This window comes from Ursus americanus, chromosome 11 (assembly GCF_024610735.1).
Source record: "Ursus americanus isolate L20-20 chromosome 11, mUrsAme1.1.p, whole genome shotgun sequence".
Taxonomy (NCBI): Eukaryota; Metazoa; Chordata; class Mammalia; order Carnivora; family Ursidae; genus Ursus; species Ursus americanus.
In genome coordinates this window covers 76152629-76170559 of record NC_142137.1, presented here as the reverse complement: position 1 = coordinate 76170559, position 17931 = coordinate 76152629, and the positions used below count along the sequence as shown (strand labels likewise).

General features: G+C 50.1%; 1 protein-coding gene and 1 long non-coding RNA gene across 9 annotated transcripts in view; one reads left to right on the top strand and one right to left on the bottom strand.

Moving 5' to 3' along the window:
• The window catches only part of FAM120B (family with sequence similarity 120 member B), a 105147-nt gene extending 102197 nt beyond the window's left edge, over window positions 1-2950 (bottom strand). For all 8 annotated transcript variants that reach the window (XR_006775073.2, XM_045770615.2, XM_045770620.2 and 5 more), the window contains exon 1: window positions 2846-2950. The gene's annotated coding sequence lies outside the window, so the exon portion shown is untranslated. The remainder of the gene's footprint in view (window positions 1-2845) is intronic.
• Window positions 1834-10463, top strand: LOC123775448 (uncharacterized). The gene is made up of 3 exons (XR_006775074.2): window positions 1834-2094; window positions 2396-2571; window positions 10080-10463. It is a non-coding gene; the product is annotated as an uncharacterized LOC123775448 (long non-coding RNA).
• Window positions 10464-17931: the final 7468 nt, after the last annotated feature.

Here is a 17931-nt window from a genome sequence, read left to right as displayed (position 1 = left end):
AGACAAATCATTTAATCTCTTTGTAGATCACTGATTTCCTTTTTAGTAAAATTTAAATAATGATTTACCTCTCAGTTTGATAGATTTTAAACTACTACTACAAAATTCTTTAAAAATATCTTATTTTATATAAGTAACTTAAACCTTAAATAACATATTTTTAGTCTATGAATATTTTTCCAAAAGAACACCTTACAAAGAAACAGACATCTAAAAGCAAATTAAAATAACAAGTTATTGGGGCGCCTGGGTGGCTCAGTCGGTTAAGCGTTCGCCTTCGGCTCAGGTCACGATCCCAGGGTCATGGGATCGAGACCCACATTGGACTCTCTGCTCAGCAGGGAGCCTGCTTCTCCCTCTCCTGCTGCCCCTGCTTGTGTTCCCTCTCTTGCTGTCTCTCACTGTCAAATAAATAGATAAAATCTTTAAAAAAATAAAATAGAATAAAAAATAAAAAGTTATTTATGCCTGTTATAAAGCTTTATAAAAATAACTGACAGCATTAGGGTTGCCTTATTTTCAAACTAATAAAAGAAAGCATGCAATGAATTTCTCTGCTTTACCAATGTACAGCTCTAGCTTCTGTGGAGATAAGATCTGTTTTAATGACCTCAATTACGTGGACTTTCCCTCTTACCATTAACCTTTTATTGAAAGAGGTGGGAATCCAGCAAGGAAATAAATCTACACATACGTTGTTGCAAAGGTTCTGCCAAATACACTGAGATGCCAATCTCTGGCTTCTCCCTCCCCAAGAACAAACTGAAGTCAGGTTACAGCAGGAATTTGGTCAGCTCCCCTGGTTCCTATTTCCCCTCCAAGCCTCAATAATGAGCACACACATGAAGGGGGAGGTCTGAAGGACAAGAGTGCAAATACCAAGACAGCAGGATGAGATAAATGGCCAGTTTCATAGGGATCCAAGTTGTGTAGGGCCTGAAATCTACACATTTGGGATCTTTCTTTAAAAAAAAAAAAAAAAAAAACAACGGAGGGGCGCCTGGGTGGCTCAGCGGTTAAGCGTCTGCCTTCGGCTCAGGGCGTGATCCCGGCATTATGGGATCGAGCCCCACATCAGGCTCATCCGCTATGAGCCTGCTTCTTCCTCTCCCACTCCCCCTGCTTGTGTTCCCTCTCTCACTGGCTATCTCTGTCAAATAAATAAATAAAATCTTTAAAAAAAAAAAAACACAAAATTATAAACACAAGACCTCTGAGGTCTTTCCCAGTGCCTTGGAAGGGGCTCGTGAGAGGGAGAAACCCTGATGCCTGATCTTCATTAGCTTTACAGTAAATCTACCCCATAAATGACACCCAGATTAAGGTTCAGAAATGGGGCAGAACCTCAGATTACGAAAACAGCAGCCCAGAAGGGATTAGAGATCTCCATATGTCTAGAAGATTAGGTCGCTGGAAATGACACAAAGGAAGTGAGAGGTAAGGTGGTCAAGAAATAGTATGTATGGAAAGGTGAGCAGTAGGGCTTGGCACAGCTAAAGTCTTCTTATTGGTTTTCACAAACACAACTAGTAAGGGGAGCACAAGTGGCATTCTGAGACGACAGGAATGACAAGGTCAGGGGAAAATCACTATGGCAGAGCTTAGGGATACCAAGAGATGGGGTGGTGAGAAAATCAGAACACCAAGAATGGGTGAAGGCTGTGCCCTGGCAGAGAGGGTAGCCCATAACAGCCAGGTCCACACACGGACAGGTCAAAGAGCAGACGGAGACGTGAGGCCATGAGAAAACAAAAGGATGACACTACAGAAAACTGTGGAATACTGCTGCAGACCAAACAACATACTTGGGATGTGAACGGTCAGAAACCTGATACTGCAGACTTGCTCCCCAAGCTTTTCTCACTCTCTGAATCATCTTCTCAAATGCTCAAGCCAAAAATCTGGAAGTCATTAGATATGCCAACACCTCCTGTCTTTCGTATCAAACTCCCCTCCAAGTTCTCTCCACTACCATATTCAGGTTTTCACTTCTAAAACTTCTTTCCTGCACTACTGCAAAAGCCCTCTTCTCATGAGATACAGACTGACTCACCGCACACCATCATCCTACACCTGCCAGACCGACTCTCCACGGTAAGATCCGATCACATCTCTTCCTTGCCCCAAATTCTCTATAGCTTCCTGCCATTTCCCATCTCTAAGCAATGTGTCTTTTCTCCACTTCCTCAGACGGCCTCAAACATTGTTTCCTCTGCAGGAATGAATGGCCTCTTGCCCTTCTTTCACCTCCCAACTCCTACTTCTCTAAAATTCTGCTCAATTGCCCCGTCCTGCGCAGAAGCTTCCCGGCCCCTCCCTGGCCTCTCCGTCCCCCCTGCCCTAGTCTAATTTCCTTGTCGCCAGCGAACCCCGTCTTTTCCTTTCTTTCTGCAAGGGCCCTGGAGCCTCAGTTCAGGACAGCCCAGAGATGGCTGGGCGGAAAAGCACCCAAGTTTTGAGACGCGAGTGCAGAGGTCAGAGGACGCCTCTTTGGGGACGATCACACCAGCTGAGTGGCCGGACAGATGAGAAGAGTGGCCCCGGAACTGGCACACATCTCTGGCGGGGAAGGTCAGGACGACGCCAAAGAGGAGAAAGCAAGGGGCACAGCTGTGGGGTCGGGCGGCCAGGGAGTGAGGTGACAGGGACGGAGAGGGCCAGGAGGGGAAAGGCGGTGGGCGGCCAGTGTCCCAGATACCCGGAGGGGACGGAGGGCTCGGACCGGGGCCCAGGGACCCGCGACGGGGCTCACGGCCGGGGCTGCCGCGACGGCGCAGAACGCGAGCGCAGCCCGGCAGGCCGAGAACGGCCCCAGACGGCGCTGGCCCAGCAGGCCCGGCCCTACCTAGAGATGCGCCAGCACAGCCAGAGACTCGCCCGCACCGCCCTCAGCCGAGCAGCAGCCGCCTGCGCACTTCCGCTTCCGTTCCGAGCGCTTCCGCTCGCGGAACCGCCCCGTCCCGGGGGCGGGGCCTGCGCGGTCTGGCCCCGAGGCGCGGGGGACGCGAGCTGCGCAGGCGCCATGCCTGTTGCCTCGGAAACAGCGCGGTGCTTCAGAGGTCGGGGTAGCGCTGTCCCAGGCCTCGCGTGGGCGTCGTCAGGACGCAGCCTCTTTCCCCTCCTTCCCGGTGGTGCTGCGCTAGGGGCTGGAGGGTGGCTTGAGGCCGGCTTGCTCGGGCTTGTTCGGGCTTGTTCGCCTGCGGGCGTGTGGGGACTGACGGTGACCGGAGCCCCTGGAGCCCGGTTTTCGAAGGCCCAGGGGACCGCAGCAGCCGGCTCCGGAGAGGGTCAGGCTCGCCTGGAGCGCTGCCGTCCAGGAAGGCTGTGGGCGGTTCCCACGCTGTCCGAAAGCAGAGCGCTCTGCGGAAGCTTCCCGAAGTCCGCACAGTGCAAAGCGAAAACCTGCCCTCGTGCAGTCATGGCTTTTTTCATGCAAACGAAAACCCTCTCCGGATTTCTTGGGGTTAGCTTCCTAAAATGGAAGTGGGGTAGCAAACGTTACCATCTCTGAACTTGCCCATTTCCATGTGAAGCATGGGGAGAGGCGCTGGGAGTATGGAATGGGGTGTGTGACCCTGGGCAAGTTGCTTAACCTCTGTACCCTCCGCTTCCTCAACTGTGAAGTTGGGAATAATGGGGCTTCCCAGGCAGTGCTTACGAAGAATAGGGCAGAGCGCTTGGCCCATGGTAAGCGCTTCGTGCATTTGAGCCATTTGTTGGTATTGCCGTGATGATGACGATGATTATAATTACCCTCGAGTCCACATTATTTTACTGGGCAGCTTTTCCAGTCTGAATGGAGTGTGCGAGAGTTGTGGGGAGGACAGGGACAGGTGCGGAAGCATGACGCTTTGGAGAAATTTGGGTGAATGTAATGTGGTCATGAGGGAGTGGTGGCAGATAAAACTGCATGGTGAATAACATCACCTGGTCGTGCAATGTCTCATCTCAGGTTAACACGCTCGGACTCTGCGTGTAAGCACCATATCCACTATTTCTGAAACCGCTTTAAGATCAGTAAAGTTCACGTTCAGGACATGCTCCCTCAGGCTCAGATACCAGATGACACCCACTGCCCATTCCTCCAGCTGCCATGACCCCTGGTAGCCAAGTGTGATGGCAGAAGAATAGCTTTTTAACCAATCTAATTTATTTTGAAGTAAGTTACTGACAAAGTAAAATTATTAATAACAATTTATTTAAGCTACATCTCAAAACCTGTCTGTACACACGACATAGTTGGGTTGCTGCAAGCCCTAGGGATCGAGAGGCTTCAGTTGAAGTAAAATGACCAGATATTGTTCTCTTCGGAGTCTCTTACAAAGCACTTGACAGAGCAAGCGCTCAAAAAGCATTACCAAGTTGAAGTGACAGCACATATATGTATTAAAAGTTTTGGGAAGTAATCTCTCCACTCAGCATACAAGGCTCTCCTTTCCTGTTGTTTTTTTTTTTTTTTTTTTTAAGTAAAATCAACAGTGCTCAGCACCTGCTACTGGTTGGGTAACACATCAAGAAGGATGTGAAGTGGCCTCTAATCTTAAGGAGCACGCATTGTGGTAGGGAAGAAAGATTAACATACATTAAATATTAGGAAACAAGTAAAACATCGTGGAAAGTCTATAACATTGGATGAAGGAGGCAGAAAGGAGCTAACTTGTGAACTGAGCCTGGAAGGAAGCGGGATCTCAGAGTTAGAAGAGGAAGGTCTGGCAGGCAGAAGGAGCACCTAGGAAACAAATGGAGGTCGGCAGGAAAACCACTCACAGTCTGTGCAGAGCCAGGCTGAGGAGGCAGAGGGCAACAGGCCAAACAAAAGCCCTCTCTGACTGCTTGGGAGAGTCCCACCACTTGGCAGTCTTATCTACCTCAGAGCTTCTGATAAGCATCTCTGCCTCCCTCCTACATATACACACATGACCAAGGATCAACAGACATTTGAGGAAGACAAACAGTAAAAAAGCAGAAAACGAACTAGGAAAAAGAAAAATTTTAAAAACATTATTATCTGCAGTCTCTGAAGATAATATATCCATGAGAGAAACAGAGAGGAGTATATAAAAGAACATTCCAAAAATGAGATCTCTTGAAAATTATACAAGAAATGATAAATTTAAAAAGTGTTTAAAGTTAGAATATAAATCTGATGATATCTCTCAGATATTAGAACAAAAAGAATAAGAGATGGAGAAGATAAAACATAAAATTAGAAGAGTAAAGTTTGACATGTGAAAAATAGGAATTACAAGAAAGAGAACAGAAAATGAAGAGGAAATTACTCAAGAAGTAATTCAAGAAAACTTACCAGACCTAAGAGACATGTGCTCAGATTGAAAAGTGTTGCCAGTGGACTCTGGGAACCAAACTAAGGGTTACAGAAGGGAGGGGGGTGGGGGGTTGGGGTAATATATACCTAATGAATCGTTGAACACTACATCAAAAACTAATGATGTACTATATGCTGGCTAATTGAACATAATACATACATACATACATACATAGAAAAAAGAAAAAAGCGAAAGGTATTGCCAAATGCCCAGCACAACAAACCTAAAATGATCCACACTAAGGCACATCACAAAATATCAGGACAGCAGGGATAAAGAAAAGATCTTTAAACATTTCCAGAGGGAAAAATAAAAAGGTCACATGTTAAGTTTTGGAAATCAGAAGGGGATGGGAATTCTCAACAGAATCACAAGAAGCTGAAATTCAATGGAGAGTTAACTTCAAAATTCTGAAGAAAATAATTTTAACATGGAATTCTACTCACAATCAAACTATTAGTTAAGTGTGAGGGTAGAATAAAGCTATATTGAGGTATGCAGCTCAAAAATATTATCTACCAAATACTTTATTCAGAAACCTGCTAAAGGATACTCTCCAAAATTAAGAAGTCAAGAAAGAGGAATGTTTAGGACTTGGGTAGCAGGGAATCCAAGTGAGGAGAGAGGAGGGGAGTCCTAGCTAGAGACCCTTTAAATTGGAGCAGGAGGTCTCCCGGGGACGTAGTTCCAGGAAGCTGAGCCCCGTGGAGTACCTGATGCGTCTGAATATTTTAAAAGAAGATCTTTGGAGTTTGGTGATGGTAAGGAATAGGTACATAGAAAAGTCAACAAGCAAATAAATTAGGCAATTGTCGAGTCCAGTAAAGACAAAAAACTGTACAAAAAAGAAAATGTAATCACAGAACATTCTTCAGCTATGAATAATTACATAGTTTTAATAAGGTAAATACAGAATGGTAATTTATATAAATGGATGTTATAATTACTTTTTGAAAAAATGGGAGGTGAACTTCTATGTGTTCATAAAAGTGCGTGTGTTGGAAATCCAGTGGAAGAGCTAAATCCCTGTCTGCTAGAGCTGGGAAGCCCACAGACAACATATGCAAGTGAAACAGACAGACATAGCATTAGAGACCCTTTTTAAAGAAATGTAAGAGTAGAGATGCCTGGCTGGCTCAGTCGGCTAGCATCCGCCTTTGGCTCAGGTCATGATCTGGGGGCCTGGGATCCAGCCCCACAGGCTCCCTGCTCAGTGGGGAGCCTGCTTCTCCCTCTCCCCCCACCCCTGCCCCACCCCTGCTGGTGCTCTCTCCTGCTACCTCTTTCTCTGTCAAATACATAAATAAAATCTTTTAAAAAAAGAAATATGAGAGTAAATTTTAAAAATAGCTAAGAGTTAAATTAGAGGAAGGAATTGAAAGTGAGAATGCTTAGTGTGGGCAATTGCTATTTTTTTTTAAATAAATCTAGAAATACCATTTGACTTTTAAAAATCTGTATTAATACGATAAAAGGAAAAAATTTAACTTCAAGTTTTAAAAAGTTAAGTGGGGCGCCTGGGTGGCACAGCGGTTGAGCGTCTGCCTTAGGCTCAGGGCGTGATCCTGACGTCATGGGATCGAGCCCCACATCAGGCTCCTCCGCTATGAGCCTGCTTCTTCCTCTCCCACTCTCCCTGCTTGTGTTCCCTCTCTCGCTGGCTGTCTCTATCTCTGTCGAATAAATAAATAAAATCTTTAAAAAAAAAAAAAAGTTAAGTAACTTCTACAAGTGGTAGTAAGTGGCACAATTATTCCTCAAACTCAAATATGTCTAAATTCTATAGGCTTTTAAAACTTTTTTAGAACCACAGTGCATGACAGTGAAGGAAAGGATAAGCCAAAGATTCTTTTGCAGGCTCCTTTCCCAGGACAGTAGAAGAAAAGTTGACCATGGGTATCAGTGTAACAAAAGCAAAAAAGTTACATGTGATTATTCACATCCTTTCCCTACCTCCTGCTTGACACCACACGTAAATGCTTCCCTTGCCCTGTTGTGCACATCAGACATCCGCTTGAGGGGGTCCTATGTGGCTCAGTCAGTCATGCGTCCAACTTTTGTTTTTGGCTCAGGTCATGATCTCAGGGTCACGTGAGATGGAACCCTGGGTCAGGCTCCGCACTAAGTGTGGAGTCTGCTGGGGATTCTCTCCCTCCCTCTGCCCCTCCTCCCCTTTCTCAAAGAAGGAAGGAAGGAAGGAAGGAAGGAAGGAAGGAAGGAAGGAAGGAAGGAAGGAAGAAAGAAAGAAAGAAAGAAAGAAAGAAAGAAAGAAAGAAAGAAAGAAAGAAAGAAAAGGAAAGAATGAACAGACATCAGTTTGGGGGAGAATTTAAACTTGGGATGGCAGATTTATGTAAAAGAGAAAAATAGGAAAGGGAAGAAGAAAAAAGAAACTAGGTTGAAAGTAGGGAGAAGGGAATTAAGGGAGAGTAAAATGTTGAAGAGAAAGACTTCACATCAACTGTGAGAAAGAGAAGAAACATGGAGCGTGAAATGAATTTGGGAAGGACAGGATTAGGACGGGTTTCTGTTGGTAACAAATAACCTTCAACATTTATTTGGAGTTAGCTTTAATTTTATCTGAATGCTGAACTGAAATTCTTTGAATGCAACAACCACATGGGTTGATGTGGGTTTTTGTTTTTTTTTTTTTTTTTTTGAGAGAGAGAAAGAGAGCACTAGAGAGAGAGAGCAAGCACAAGTGGGGGCCAGAGGAAGAGGGAGAAGCAGGAGGCCCAACGAGGGGTGCCATCCTAGGACCCTGGGATCATGACCCGAGCCAAAGGCAGACACACAACTGACTGAGCCACCCAGGCGCCCCAGGTTGGTATGGTTTTATTTGAATAATAATTCACCATCCAAAAATTGGGAAAGAAAAAAGCCACAGCCATAACAACATACTGACTACTACAGGGTTGATCCACCTTAAATGTTATCAAAGTGCTTTATTGCTGGTAAAAATGGCATACAGAAAGAAAGTGTGCCTCTTCCTCTACTGGTCATCATTATGTTCACTTGTGACTTCTGGGCCCCAGCAGCCTTCATGCAGTCATGGAAGGGAGCTAACCCAACATTTAGGTCAACAATCTGAGAACAGTGGAGCAGAAAGATGGAGGGCACCTTGTGCCTGGACAATATGGTTGAACCAAAAATTAACTCACACTAAGACCACTCTACCTCTTAATTCTATTTGATGATGTCCTTTCCTTATAGGTAAGAGTGTTGAAATAGGATTTCCTGTTACTTGCTGCTGAAAGTATCCTGTTTCAGCTTCTGCCCATGAAGGGGCAATTCCTACAGAACTTGTTCTTCCACTTTAAACAACTAGAAAACTAGACAAAATATATGAAATTACTATTTTCAGACAGTAGAAACAGTAAGTGGAGGATGGAGATTCCTGAAGGAAGGAAAACAATCCGGTGACTGCCCTGATTTTCTGCCTAGATCAGCAAAGAAAATTAGTGAGACGAAAGCCTGGTTCTTTGATGAGATCAATGAAACTGATGAGCCTGTAGCCATATTGACCACAATATGGAAGACAAGGATCACACACTAACGATGGAAGATGGGACCCCAGATCTTACTCACACTGAAGGGTTACCTACACTGAAGTGTTAAAATCTGGACAACTTTAGATGAGATGAACAAATCCCCTGAACCAAAGAAATTACCAAGGTTGACCGAAGAAGAAATAGAAAATCTAAGCAGCGTCTGGGTAGCTCAGTCGGTTAAATGGCTGCCTTTGGCTGGGGTCATGATCGGGGGGGGGGGGGGGTGGTCCTGGAATCGAGCCCCTGCATCAGGCTCCTTGCTCACCGGGGAGCCTGCTTCTCCCTCTCCTGCTCCCCCTGCTTGTAAAAACCTTCCAACAGAGAAAACTCCAGACCCATGTAGCCTCACTGGTGAATTCTATCAAACATTGAGGGAAAACATGTTAATCCTATACAAACTCTTTCTGAAAATGGAAGACTTCTCTGTTCATTGTGTAATGCACATAGTGGCAGTAAGCAGGTCTAACTTGACTTTGGACCTCTAGCCCTTAAGGCAGGTGAGTGCATGAATGAATAAATGAGTAAAGGCCGTGTGCTTTGGGTAAGTAGGTCTGACCACGGCCCCCGCTGTAAACAGAGATGTCCATAAGCCAGTCTCGGTTTTCCCATTTGCCTTGACTGTGGTTGGTTCAGGGGTGACCAATGACTTAGTTCGAGCCCCTGAGAAATGAAGGTAGTGGTGGGTCATTCCTAAGACACTCACACTGGGCCCTTAACCTGAAAACAGCTATACTTGTTGCCTTTATTAACCTACTAATGTAAATAGGAACAGTTCCAACTACCATTGAAAGAAACAAAAGTTTGTTACTATTCCTAAAATAAATCCAGACTCACCAATCATGTCCCTCCATACCTAGCAGCAAGGACCAGCATACAGTTTGAAAGCACTTTACAGTCATTACTTGTTAGTGATAATGACTGATAAACAGCCACGGCCCTGTTCCCATTTTCCTAAAAGAAAATAGTATTTTGAAAGCAAACCTTGATGGAGTGCCAGTGCTGCCCCCACTCTGTTTCCTGGGAGGTGGTACGGGGGGAGGGACTAGTAATTTAATGGTGTGCAGGGAGGAAACTGTTGAAAAGCAAGGAATGCAGCTCAAAAAAGCATCCCTTACATTTTGAGATTAAGAAATGTGCTGATTTGAAGGTGAAAAGACATTTGCCTAAATTTGTCCCCTCTTTTTTTTTCTCCGATACTTAGGCTGTTTATTGGGGTCCCTTTCTCTCCAGCCCATTTGCTGGAGTAGGGCTTTGCAAAGCTGGTCTCCTAGCAGCCGAGTGCAGAAGGCCCATTCGTATTACAATGGACGGGAAGGAAAGAAAGAGCCTGCTCTGTTTAAACTGCCTCTGTCTTCATTCACAGCCTGATGTCCGTCTGCATTGTGACACCCACAATAGCACTAAAGGACTCATTGTGGCCGAAAACAAATCAAAACAGAATAAGGGATGCTAAGATAAAAGAGTCATGCAACAAAATTGCTTAAAAAATCTAAGTCTTACATCTGAGATTTATGTTACCTTTTGGCTGTGTGGCCTATTGACCAGTGTTTATAATGACCACTAGAGTTTAATAAACAAAAAGATAAATGGGGACTTCATGTACATTTTTAAGGGTGCTCCCACAGAAAGGGTGGGTATGCTGAGTTGGGTTGGAAGCTGTTTAATAATTATCGTTCTTTGTTTGCACAACATTTGGGGAGCCGCACTCCGCACTTTGTGTTTATTTTCCTTCTGATAAACATGCCCGAGCTATGCCCATGTGGCCCAACAGCGTCCCCCATACAGTCGCTCTCACCCGCCCCCCACCCCCTGCCCGAACCAACATCAGATGTTGCGAGAACCCACGCCCAGTTCAGCAGGCAACAGGTGGAAGGTTGAATAGCTTCACACGTTTTTCGGGAGAGGGGGTGGGGGAAAAGAGGGGGAAAAAAAGGAGGGCGGGAGGGCAGGCTTTTGGGAGCCGATTTAAGGATTAGATCAGATGTTATTGCTAGTGAAAAATTAAACAGCCCGGTGCTCTGGGGAGTGCAGATTAATATATTTAGTGACTGTGCGCACAAAGGCTGCTCATTGTGGCCACGTCTGAATGCCTGTGAATAGGATGGAACATATGCGGCCTGTCACCGCAGGTGCCCACATCTGTTCTTCCCCGGGCAGATGCTCACAGAAAAGGGGAGGTGGGGAGGCCAGGGAAGGACAGCGTGCTCGAAAGCTTCGCCTCGTCCAGGGCTCCTCGGCCGCGGCCCCGGGCTGCGCTGGTCCGGCGGGGACGCTCCGTGGGGAGGGCCAGGGCCGCGCCACGTTTCCGGGGGACTCCGTTTTAGAGCCTTGGGGCGCCGGGCCGAAGCCCCCACTTGCCCCCTCCCCCGCCGGCCGGGTGATTGACGGGCCGCCCCAGGGACCAGGCGACAGGTGCCCGAGACCTCCCCGGGCGGGGGCGCGTCCTGGGAGAGTAAGGCCTGGGGAAAGGCCCGGCCGAAGACGTCCCTCGACGCCTTTTCTTCCCTTCCTCATTGTCCTTAAAGTCCCAGGCTGCAGTTTCCAGGTGCGACGCGTGGGCCCAGGACCGAGCGGTAATGCAGGTGATAGGGAGTGGCCTGCCTCCCAGGCCTGGCCGCCCTTCCCGGCGTCGGCGTCCGGGATCCCAGGGGCCGCACCTCTCCGGGAGTGCACAAAGGGCGCGCCAAGGCCCGGCTGCAGTGCCCGTAGTCCCCGCCAATCCTCGGGGTAGTCTCAAGGGCCCCTCCCCGCTGCAGGGACGTGGCGGGCGTGGAACCGTCCCACAGTCCACCTGGGTCCGCAGGGTGGCCCAGCGCCCCCTCACGCCGCATCTGCCAGTGGCTGCGAGGGGGGGGGGTGACGTCCATGCCCGCCTGGCCCTTGAGACCCCGCACAGACACTGCTTGGAACCAGCGTCGGGCCCGGCGCCGCCACCACCTCTGGGAAGCCCTCCGGCACTGCGCCAGCGTCCGGCACAGCCCCTCCCGGGCCCCACGCCCCCCTCCCGGTCCTGGCGCGCTCAATCGCTGCAAAGTTCCGAGGGGCCACTCGGGGCGGGCGCGCGGCGGCGGGAGCAGCTGCGCGGTCATCCGATCCGGGACAAAGGCGTGCCCGCCGGTGCTGGGCCAGGTAAACACGCGCTTTGTCATGGAGATGAGCGCGGGACAGCCCGAGCAGATGATCCGCGGGTTCGGGAAGCGGCGGCCGCGGCCCTGGGCGGGGGAGGGGAGCGGCGCGGGGGGTGGGGACCCGTCATCTGCGCCGGGGCCGCCAGCTGAGCACGCGACTCGCCCTTTCTCATGCAAATCAGCACATGCCTTTGCAACTTGCTGCAGACCTGAGGCCTCTACCCGCCGCCCCCGCGCCCGCGGAGGTGGGGTGTCCCCCGTGCGCGGCACCCCGACAACCAAACGAAACAAACCAACCACGTGGGGTTGGGACGTTCCTTCCTTTCCGCGGCACGGCCGCCGGCCCCATTCAAAAGGAAAGGTTATATGACACGCCATGACCCTGCCCCACAGGGAAGGCCGGGCCACCGTCCCACTCAAGGGGTTTCCAGCGGCCCAGGCTGCGCTTAGAAGGGAAAGCTTTCGGAGAAACTGTCAGGGCCGTTGCTTCTCCCGCTAGGCTCTGTCCTCCTGCCACCCCCATCCCCGCCCGCCCGACATGAACCTGGGGCCCGTGGTTGCTGTCCTGGCTGTCTGTGGGGCCAGCTCTGCTTTGAGGGGGCTGCCGCCAAGGAGGTCAGAAGAAGCTATGGGATGGGGCCTCACTGGGTTTGAGATGTGGTGTTTATTCCCCAGCAACAGGGAAGCCTCCGGTGTCTAAATGTGAGCCCGCCCCCCCCTTCTTTTTCCCAGCTGGGTATGAATGGTGGCTTAGGTCAGAACGTTCCTTCAACTAGAGAGATTCACACATAGCTCCATCAAGTCTAAACAAATCTGTGTAGACACTGGGGTCAGTGTGTGTCTTGTAAATGTTCACATGTCTCTGGGATGTGGTTCTCAAGACAGCTTAAGAAGTAAGAAGTAAATGTCCATAATAGCTACACCATACAGGTAGAGGGTTACTGTAGATACCTGGAAGAGCTTTCTATATTCACAGCAAGCTGGCCAATTCCCCTGCGATTTTACCCACTTTAGGATTCCCAAATTGCTGTGGGAGGTTGTGGAGTAAGTCAGGGGTGTGGAAGGTACAGCAGGGGGAATATAGTCAATGGTACTGTAATAGCATTGTATGGTTTAAAAAAAAAAAGATTCCCAAACTGTGACTGATGGAGAAGGGATGGTAGATAGGATGTATTGGTGGGGGATGTATGCCGATTAATAAACATGTTTTAGGCCTCCTCCCCCCCACTTCTTCTTCAGATAACCTGGCATGTTTGATCAACACCAGATTTGCTGCTTGGAAGTTTTTTATTTTGTTGTTCAGAACAAGGACCTTAATTCTTCTTAGGAATAAGAGAACCTCTCTGTTGGGTATACAGTATTCAGTTGGTCTAAGAAAACAGAAACACCACTCCAGTCTCCAGGCTTGTTTACACAGAAAACTGAACCTGTGGCTGGCTTAGAGTCTGCAGCCTATTCTGGGCATTGTTTTTTGCAATCTGCCCTGACCCTCCTCCCTCTACCCACAACCCCTACCACACACATACCTTGAGAATAGAACCTTTCTTTGGGCAAAAGGGGATTGAATCAGGTTTGGGTGACCACGGCATTTGGTTGAGGACTGGCATATTTAATTTTATAAAATGGGAGCTGTGAGCTTTTCTTCCCAAGTGCCCAAATAAAATGGTGGGGAAAATAATCAGGGTCTTCAGTAAACAGAACTTAGCTGTAGTTGTGGCCATGGTTCTGATCATACAACCTGAGCCTACCCTAGCCACTGGGTTTATTTAGGCTATGAGCTATGCACGCCTGGCAAAAATAAACCACCACCACCAGGCGGCAAATCTCTCTGTCCTCTCCTGTGCCTGATGGATTGGGTGCCTTCTAAGCCCTAATGAGCCTCACTTTGTACAGTAAATTTGCTGAGAAATCAAAAAGTATTTAAAAGAAAGTTTCCTGCTTTTTCCTAATGAGCAAGGTGAGGATTTATGGTGTGCAGGGAGGAGGGAATCTGGCTGCTAGGGCCAATGTGGAGGCAAGCCTTTTAACATACTCTAGCTTAAGCTCTCTCCTGCATTTAGGGGGTTCAGAGCGCTTCGTTGCGGGAGTATAGAGACATGCAGTTAGGGAGTGAAAAAACGCCATTTGGTTTGGAGCAGATGGCTGGCTAGGGGGCTGATGGCGTCTAAAGGCGTGTCATCCCCCTTCAGCCTGAATCCCTAAGGGCTCCCCTTGTCTTCCCAATCAATGAAAATTAAAGTGCAAAGAAAGGATGAATAGTTGGACCTCGAGTCTCTCCTTTGTTCATCTCAGCTACTGGTGTGCAGGAGTTAAACTACAACAGGCCCCTACAGAAACACAGAAGTTAAACAGTCTCCCGTTAGCTCAGCTTTGAAAGGGAGAGGGGGAGAGGGACCAGCGTGAGGTGGGGGAAGAGGGAGAGGGAGAGAGAGAGAGAAGAAGAAGGAGGAGGAGGAGGAGGAGAGGAGAAGGAGAAGGATGATGATGAGGAGGAGGACAGAAGAGGAGAGAGGAGGAAGAAGAAAGAAGAGGAAAGAACAGGAGGAGGAGGAAAGAGAAGAAAAGGGCTTTCTGCTTGATTTCCCCAATACAGAATCGCGTGGCATAAATTAAGTTGGAAAAGAATGAGCGCTTTGGGCAGGATTCTGATGGATTTTACGATGCCTTTCAGTTCCGCTTTGCCGCTGTAATCGAGAAATCTGTGCCACGTCAATTTAACAAATACTTGATACTGAGGGGGGTTTGTTAGAGATTTGGGGCAAGTCTTTTTCCCCCAAGGTTTAAGCCCTTGCGCGTGGAACTTTTTATTTCCAGTTTTCTAAACAGGCATTCAAATGAGACTGTTTCCCACTTCCATTTTCTAATTAAAAGGTTCCTGAAATTTCATTTCTTACTGAAATCTACTCTTCGTCTCAGAGGCACAGAGGATTTAGAGCTCACATTCCTTTCTTCTTTTGTGGCTCCCCTGCTCCTGGAACCCTCTCACCCCCCCATCCCTCTCTCTCCCCCCATCTCTCTCTCTCTCTCTCTCTCTCTCCCACACACACACACACACACCAGCTTCTATGCTGTAGAGAGCAAAGTTCTCAGAAATTAGCTTTCAGAGGAAACATGGATGTAGTGAAAAAAGGATGCTGACACTAGGTGGCAAGATTAAATTAGGATTCACGCTGACCCAGCCCTGTGGGGATATAGCACACCCTTACAAAGTCCGCAAAGGGTGGCCACACTGGGATTGCCACCATCCTGGGGGTGCAGTATCTTTGAAGTCTCCATTTGTTCCAAACCAAACAGTAGGGGGTTCTGGTGGAGTCCAAGCCTGCCTTTCTCACCTCACCCCGCACATTATTTTTGACTAATTCTTTGCTTCTCTATGAGGCAGCAGTGGAAAACCTAAAGCGTACATATCTGTCAATCCAGAAACTTTACAGGTATTCGTGAGCCAAAGAATCAAGGTTCTTGTTGCCCAACAGCCAGAGAGGGATGGCCATGGCTGACTTCACCAAGGGATTTTTAGATTGCTGTTTAGAGTGGTTTTACTTGGTATTTTCCCTCTTCCTGTGCATAACACGATACTTTGTGATCTCCACACCTGCTGCAACGAAAATCACATTTTGCAAGGACAGTGCCAGCTCCCACCAATAAGGTGGCCGTAGCGCACCTGCAGTGAGGCCATAGTGGCCAGGTACCCTGGGGCTGTGCCGCAAACAGAGTGACATTTACTCCAACAGTCACACCTTCCATCCTCATGAAGCTGCCATAGGTGCTGGGGGAGGCTGAGGAGGAGCAGACAGTGTTGGGAAAGAGACCTCGGAGTGTGCCCAGCATAAAGCTGGATGCCAGAGTAGGAGTCTATGCCCCACCTTAATTCTGCATTGAGCCTGAAAGCATGAGAGCAATTTAGATAATTCATTGTGTGATACGTGTGTTCTCGGCCCTCCCAATAAACTCATTTCCCTTTAAAAAAATGAAAACAAAAGTTCTAGTGTCTGATGGACGTGTAAAAACCTAATAAGGTGATGGTTGTGTAAAGATTTCGGGTGGGGGGGGGCCGGGCTGGAGGGTCTTTAGAACATGTGCCGGACATTGTTGCAGAGGCCGCGGCGCGCGCGGAGGGGAGCTCTTTCTCTCGGCATTGTGCGGGGAGCAGGTGCGGTCTGCATTACCATACAGCTGAGCGCACAAAGAGCCACTGATTCAGCCTCGCACAATAACAGAGTGCCTTAATGACAGCCACGCGAACGACACACACCAAACTCACTTTTTACCAAGCGGAGGGAGGCCGAGGGGGGAATACCCAGGAGAGAGGGTCTGGACACCCAGGAAAGGTGGTGGTAGTCGAGAATCGCTCCAGGAAGGATGTGTGTGTGTGTGTGTGTGTGTGTGTGTGTGTGTGTGTGTGCGCGCGCGCGCGGGATGGGGTGGGGGGACTACTTTGAGGCTTCGGGATCTCCCTGCTGGGGGGTGGGGATCGATCCCCAGACCCCGCCCCCACCAGCGGCCTCGGAGAGGTGCAGGGACACCGTGGGCGTGGGGACTCCGGGGTCCCGTGGAGCGCCACGCTCGCCCCTAGCCCTGCCCTGCATGCGGGCTCTGCGCTCCCAGACGCAGAGTCGCCGTCCTCGGCCGGCGGCTTGCCGGTGTCAGACCTTCTTCCCAAACTTCCCCAAACTGCCGCTGCTCTCGCCACCCTCTGCCCCCTGCTCGCGCCCGCCCCGTTCCTACCGTGCCCCCGGCCCCCGCCCCCCGAGGCTCCTCCGCAGGAAGAGGCTGCCCTGGAGAAGGGGCGGCCCCGGCGCCCCAGACCCCGGGACACGGCCCACGCGGGGAGACGGCGGGCGGACGCCGCTGCAGCCGGGAGAGTTTCCCAGGCCGCGTCCGGCCGCTCCAGCCCGGCTGCAGTCGGCGGGGCTGGAGGCGCAGCGCCGCCCCCCGCGCGTCCCCGCGTGTCCCCGCGGGCCTCCGCGAGCCTGTGGCCGGCGGGAGAGCCAAGGGGCCGGGGCGATGGCCCCCGCCTCGGGAGTGGAGAGGATTCTCGCGGCGAACATTTTGCAGGAATGTAAATGAGCGCGTTTTGTGTGGTGCGGAGGAAGGCGGGGGGCTGGGGGCGGGGGCAGAGGAGGGCCGGGGGCGGGGAGGTGTGGGGGCGGGGAGGAGGTTGCACATTTTACAGCTCACTGACCATTTGGCGATCCATTGAGAGGAGGGTTTGGAAAAGTGGCTCCTTTGTGACAGCTCTCGCCAGATTGGGGGGCTGCTCATTTGCATCTCATTAGCCATGCGGACGGCCGGCTGGATATAAGGGCAGCCGGCGCCGGCGAGCGCAGACCTCGGCGCGCACCCGCGGAGAGCGGCCGGGCTGAGCGCGCAGAGGACGCGTAGCCGTGGCGCAGCGCCTCCGCCCGCCACCCGCCACCCGCCACCCTGCGCTCGGACCCCGTGCTGTTTACGTGGATGGCACCGGCTGGGTTCCTCGGGAAGACGCGTGTCTCCGCGGGGGGCGCAGGGGACAAGAGTTCAGGACGCTCCCGGAACGACCGCCAACGCCGAGTGACACGGGCCCGAGCCGCAGGGCGCGCCGCGCACACCCGCCGCCGGAGGCCGGGCGTCCCTGCGCGCGCTCCGCTGGGGCCCCGGGATTATCGCCTCGCCCGTGGGATTTCCAGACCGCGGCTTTCTAATCGGACTCGGAGGAAGCCTCGGCAGCTCTTTGGGAATTAAGCTGAATATCTGGACGCTTTCTCTCTCCCTTTTTTTTTTTTTTCCTTCAAAGAAGCTTGAGACAAAACCAGGAAGCAGAGGACCCTTACCTACTCGTGGATTGGAAGAAAGAGGAGGAAAACCGAAAGTTGCGGCTCCACTAGCAATCTCTCCGAGCGAGCCTTTTTTTCTCGTGCATCCCCAGAGTTGCCGTCACCACCGAAG